The sequence below is a fragment of the Phyllostomus discolor genome, chromosome 8 (genome assembly GCF_004126475.2).
Source record: "Phyllostomus discolor isolate MPI-MPIP mPhyDis1 chromosome 8, mPhyDis1.pri.v3, whole genome shotgun sequence".
Lineage (NCBI taxonomy): Eukaryota > Metazoa > Chordata > Mammalia > Chiroptera > Phyllostomidae > Phyllostomus > Phyllostomus discolor.
The window spans coordinates 7,591,192-7,597,543 of NC_040910.2; the positions used below are offsets into that span (position 1 = coordinate 7,591,192).

The 6,352-nt window shown below is 36.9% G+C and overlaps 1 non-coding gene across 1 annotated transcript; it reads left to right on the forward strand.

Annotated features, from left to right (window-relative positions):
* Positions 1 to 2,152: 2,152 nt before the first annotated feature.
* LOC114504389 lies at positions 2,153 to 2,297 on the forward strand. Its single transcript, XR_003685164.1, has one exon. It is a non-coding gene; the product is annotated as a small nucleolar RNA SNORA57 (small nucleolar RNA).
* The last annotated feature ends 4,055 nt before the right edge of the window (positions 2,298 to 6,352 follow it).

Genomic DNA, 6,352 nt, shown 5'->3' on the forward strand with positions numbered 1-6,352 from the left:
AACAAATGTGACTAATGTTCAGTTTCAAAGTTTTGTATTAAGTACATGGATATTGGATGCATTAATCTGCACTTTTATTCATGCACTTAAAATATTCCTCCTTATTTAAAATTTATAAAGCATACATTAAAATATATACTCACCTATTACATTTTGAAAATAAATGTGACTAGCAGAATTTTGAGGAATCCTTAGCTTTTCCTTTTGGAAGAACTTGAGAACATTGGTCACAGTGTGCAATAATCAATGACCATGGTGTAATAGAAATGGCAAACATTGGAATAAGGCTGATCTGTTTTCAACTACTAATGGCATTTCATTCATTTATGACATTCATGATGTAAATATTCATCCATATGTCCATTCATTACTAAGGCACTTTTTCTTTACTGTCCTTGGCATAGTTTGTTTAAGCTAACAGAAAAGAGAAGAGAATATCATGGTATTGTACAGACCAGAGTTTTGAGGATTAAGATATGTCTACACAAGATCTTTGACAATGTCTGGGGTGGGTCAGAGTTTTGGATTATTCATTAAACTATTCATTCACTTTAAAATATTAATTAAATGCCTATTTGGGGGGGAAAGGTAATCACCTGCTACACTCTGCAGTGTCACCCATGCTGAGTTTATTTTAGGGACATTGTTGGAGAAAAATCATAATTTTTGCATATATCACTATCTTCTTATCCTTTTAACAAAACCTAAAATGAGCTTCACAAGTTGAAATGGATTTGAATTTACCTCTGTCCAATGAACATTTACTTTCCTGTATCCTGAAAATTTGTTAGTGTCTTCGTAATTTCAAAAGCAAGCTACTTCTGCAAAACAAATAAATATATCACTGGTCAAACTGAACAAAATGCTAAAAAGCAAAAAGAAATAAATGGTGCTAGGATTGTAAAAGATGACATCAGTAGATCATTTGTAGAATTCAATAAAAATTTAAAAAACTAAGACTAAAACTAGAATTGATTATGTGCCAATAATTTGGACCATATAGGTACAAGGGGTAGAGAATATCTAAGCTGTTCATATTCTGGATGATAGAAATAGATGAATACCATAGGTAGAATTTTAACATGACCCTACAATCCTTGGTGTGGAATCTCTATATCCCCTCTATACTTTGACCTGGTCAGGTGAGTCCTTTAAAGGCACATCTGAAAGACAGAGATGGGAGAAGTCACAGAAACCTGAAGCCACAGAAGCCATTTCCCATTCCCCTTGAAGAGGCCACTACCGCGCTGTGCTGAGGAATGCAGTACAGCAGCTATGGCACCCTCTAGCAGCGGAGAACTGTCTCCCTTTGACAGCCAGCCAAAATACTGTGACTTCAGTTTTGTGCCCTGTGGACAATGATATGAATGGGGGCCCTTCAAAATGCGGTTGGAGCTGCCACCCCAGAGGAACTGCCCAGTAGGTCTCACTCCTCCGACCTTTGGATGCTAGCACCGGGCAGAGGAGCCTTTGGCCTGGGCTGCTCCAGTGTCCCGTTCCAAATGACTGTCTGCAGAGCTAACAGAAAAGCAGACGTCCTGACTTCCAAAGTGAAAATTAAAGGCATTCTTTAGAATTGGCACCACCACGGACAACTAAAGAATAACGTAGCTTATTAACACCCGTAGAAATCCCTTCCTCGTATTCCTGTAATTACCCTCCTTCCCTTTCTCATAAAACCCCTTTGCCTTTATCCCCTCATTGAAACGCTACTTGGGCATCTGCCGGAATCAGTGGTTCCCGAATAACTATTTTTTTTTAGAGCTAGAAGAAATGTTTCTTGCCTCTCAGTTTGGCCTTTTATTTTTAGATGAACAAACCTCAAGATAGTGAACTCTGCCAAGAGTTTGAATGAGCTTGGAAAAGAAACTCAGGCCTCCAGTGAGGTCGCAGACCTGGTCCACAGCAGATTTTTAGGCTGGTGTGTGAATGAACTCAAACCTAGATTCTTGACTGACAGACATTGTGACATGATAAATCATTGCTGTTTCCTAAAGCTGATTTTGTCATAATTTAGGCTAAATGAATAAAAATAAATAAATAAATCACCAATTTACTTTATAAAGCCAGTGTAATTTTGTTGTTAAGCTATGTGAACATCTTAAGACGAGAAAAATCAATGAAAGTTATAACTTAAAGATTCCGAATACACCTTCCTCTTCTTGGCAGGGGTGGGCGTGCAGTCCCGGTCTCCATGATGTATGGAGGCTGAGGGAAAGGGCTCTGACCCCTCCCCATCACGTCTTCGGTGCTGACAGTTTCGTCTGCAGGTTTTCTCCTCAAGCTCCGGGACATGGGTCCAAAAAATGTCAGAATAAAATATTAGCAAAGTGATAATATATTTAGCTTTTTCTCATAAAGTAAATATGTGGCAGTATATAAAATAAGTTGTACATACATAACATTTATATTAATACAACTTTAAATGTACTTGGTTTTTATGCAAACTTTTGTCATATTTATTTTATAATAAACAGCTTTTTAAAGTGTAATTCATATCAATTTAAAATAAAGATAATTTGTTTTCTAGCCAAGATAGAGGCGTAGGTAGACACAGTGTACCTCCTCGCACAACCAAAAGAAGGACAACAACAAGTTTAAAAACAAAAAACAACCAGAACTGATAGAAAATCAAACTGTATGAAGTCTGACAACCTAGGAGCTGAAGAAGAAACATTCATTCAGACTGACAGGAGGGGCAGGGAACTGGCAGCCGGGTCGGGGGGAGAGGACACATGGAAAGGGAGGCAGCTGGAGGACTGGGGTAGGCAAGGGGGAGGGTTGCACACTGAGCGGTCCCACATTGGTGTGCAGATGAACCAGGGGGAACAACTGGGGAGACAGACAGACTGCACAACCCAGAGTCCCCGCAGGGAAATAAAGTCTCAAACCTCTGACTGAAAACACCTGTGGAGGTGGAGGCGGCAGTGGGAGAAACTCTCAGTCTCACAAGAGAGTCCATCGGAGAGACCCACAGGGTCCTAGAATGTACATGAACCCACCCACCTGGGAATCAGCACCAGAAGGGCCCAGTTTGCCTGTGGGTAGCAGAGGAAGTGAGGAAAAGCTGGCAGAGAGCCGAACGAGCAGCACTGTTCCTTCTCGGACCCTTCCCCCACATACAGCACCAAAAGGCAGCATCTGGGTTGCCCTGCCCAGGTGAACACCTTACTATGTAACAGATGTGTTGAGACAAAAAAAAAATGCCCAAATGAAAGAACAGATCAAAGCTCTGGAAAAAAATAGAAGTGAGGAAGAGATAGCTAACCTATCAGATGCAAAGTTCAAAACACACTAATCAGTATGCTCACAGAATTGGTAGAGTATGGTCACCAAACAGAAGAAAAACTGAAGACTATGAAAAGTGAAATAAAGCCAAATGTACAGGGAACCAACAGTGACAGGAAGGAAACTGGGACTCAAATCAACAGTTTGGAGCAGAAGGAAGAAATAACATTTAACCAGAAGAGAACGAAGAAACAAGAATTCCAAAAAAAAAAAAAATGAGGAGAGGCTTAGAAACCTCTGGGACAACTTTAAATGTTCCATCATCTGAATCCTAGGGATGCCACAAGGAGAAGAGGGATAGCAAGGGATTGAAAACTTATTTGAAAACATAATAAACAAGAACTTCCATAATCTGCCAAAGGAAATAGACTTCCAGGAAGTCCAGAAAGCTCAGAGAGTCCCAAAGAAGTTGGACCCAAAGAAGCACACACCAAGGCACATCATAATTACATTACCCAGATGAAAGATAAGGAGAGAATTTTAGAATCAGCAAGAGAAAAGGAGACAGTTACCCACAATAGAGTTCTGATTAGACTATCAGCTGATTTCTCAAAAGAAACCTATTAGGCAAGAGGGGGCAGGAAAGAAGTATTCAAAGCCATGAAAAGCAAGGACCTACATCCAAGGTTACTCTATCCAGCAAAGCTTTCATTTACAATGGGAGGGCAGATAAAATGTTACCCAGATAAGGTCAAGTTAAAGGAGTTCATTACCAAGCTCTTATATGAAATGTTAAAGGGATTTATCTAAAAAAAAAAGAAGATAAAAAATATGAACAGTAAAATGACAACAAATTCACAACTATCAACAACCCAACTTAAAAACAAAAACTAAAACTAAAACAAAAACAAACTAAGCAAACAACTAGAACAGGAACACAGAAAAACACAAATGGAGATCACATGTAGGGTTAGCAGTGAGGAGGGGGAAGCAGAGAGAGGGAGTAATGGTACAGGGAACAAGGAGCATAAATGGCAGGTAGGAAATAGACAAGGGGAGGTTAAGAATAGTATAAGAAATGTAGTAGCCAAAGAACTTACGTGTCCGACCCCTGGCCATGAACTAAGGTGGGGGGAATGTGGGTGGGTGTACAGAGATTAAGGAAATAAAGTTGGGAAAATGGGACAACTGTAAAAGCATAATTGATAAAATATATTTAAAAAATAAAGATAATTTCACCAGTTATTTTTAGCATTCACACCACTTTTTATTTTTGAGTCAAATCTTTCAATACTATTTTGCAAAATTTCTTTGAGTTTTCTATCACATCTACAATTTTAATAGCAATCAGCTAAGTATTTAAATACACATTCTACTGTCTAATTTTGTTTATTTTGCAAAATAAAGATAAAATATTATAGGTAAATAAATTATTTATAAACTAAATAGTAACTAATGTCCACAAGGAATTTAATGCAGGCCAATCACTGCCCTACACATTTTAAAAGATATTTAATCATCATGACTGCTTCATGGCATGGGCAGTGTTAGTATTTTTATATTAGTGTCATTTCGGAGAGGTTAGTTTCCTGCTCAAGCCATTCAACTGCTAAGTGGTGGAGCTGGGATTTGAACTGAGACAGTTTCAATATCCACATCATTAGCTATTGTGCTATTGCTGGATATTAAAAATAAAAGGATCAGGAAAAAGGTACATATACATCTATATGTTTGTTTTGGGGAGACCAGTGTATAAATTTCTAAAAAATAGCATCATACAGCAACAGTGTACAAACAGAATCAACGAAATCAAGATGGATGTGACAGGCTTGAAGGGAAAATACCAAAATGTGATATAAAGATATGTGCAGAGATGCTAATAATTCATAAAGGCAAGACAAGTAAAACAAGCACAATAAATCATTATGCAAAAAATATAAATGAATATTTCACAGCAAAGGAATTTTAGTGGAGCAGTAAATGTGTAAAATTATTCTTAAGCCTGCTGGAATTCAGGGAAGTGACAATTATTGCAATAAAATAAAATCATATAACTATCATATTGTCAACAAACAAAATTTTAGAAGATTTAGTATTGTTGAAGGCATAGAGAAATGATTACATTTATATTTTGTTTATATGACAATGAATTGAATCAGTCTTTTTCAAACAGGATTTGATATCCTTTAACAAAGTTTAATAATATGAGTATCTTTTCACTTTCTTAAAAAATTATGCCCATGAAAAGAAATGTGTGTTTTTTAAGACTACTATGTTATTGTCCCAAGACTATTAAGTTGAAAACAATTTATAGATCTCTAAAAAAATAAATGATATGGTCAGTTACAATCAAAGTTGCAACATAAGTTGTATGGTGAGTTACTAGAATTCTAAAACAAACATAAAAAGTTATGTTCATAATATCTATTTCTATCTGCATATATTTAAAACTTGGAGTACAGCAAATAGTAATTGGTAATTATATTATATATCAAATTTGGAGGTTAGTTATTTTATGCCTTGGGACAAACACCACACAAAACAGTCCAAACTACCATAAATTATCTCAAAAATGCAGGATACTGCTACTCATTCTAGAGAGAATAGACTGTTGGTTGCACAGTCTGGGGAGAGTTCTAAAAAGGGTGAGGGGTTCAAAGGGCACACACTTTCAGCTAGAAGTGTGATCTGGGGGTCTCATGTACAGCATTGTGGCTGTAGTTAATAGTACTCTATTGGAGATACTAAAGTTGCTACGAGAACACATCTTACATGTTCTCATCACAAGGAAAAAATCGTAACTAAATATGGTGGCAAGTGTTAACTAAATGTATTTGTGTGACTACTTTTCAGTATATACACACATAGTGAATCATTATGTTGTACACCTATAACTCATATAATTTTGTCAGTTATATCACAGTTAATTTTTTTAAAAAAAGACAGGAAAGAAGAGGATGAAAGAAGAAAAGAGAGAGAACAGGGATGGGAAACAGAGAAAGGCGGAGAGGAAGCAAAGCGTTCACAGTGAAAGCATTAAGAAAGCGATTAAGGGAGAACTAAAAAAGCTGAACTAAGGAATAAACACAGAAAAATAATCCAATAAATATTATAGGACCTTTAA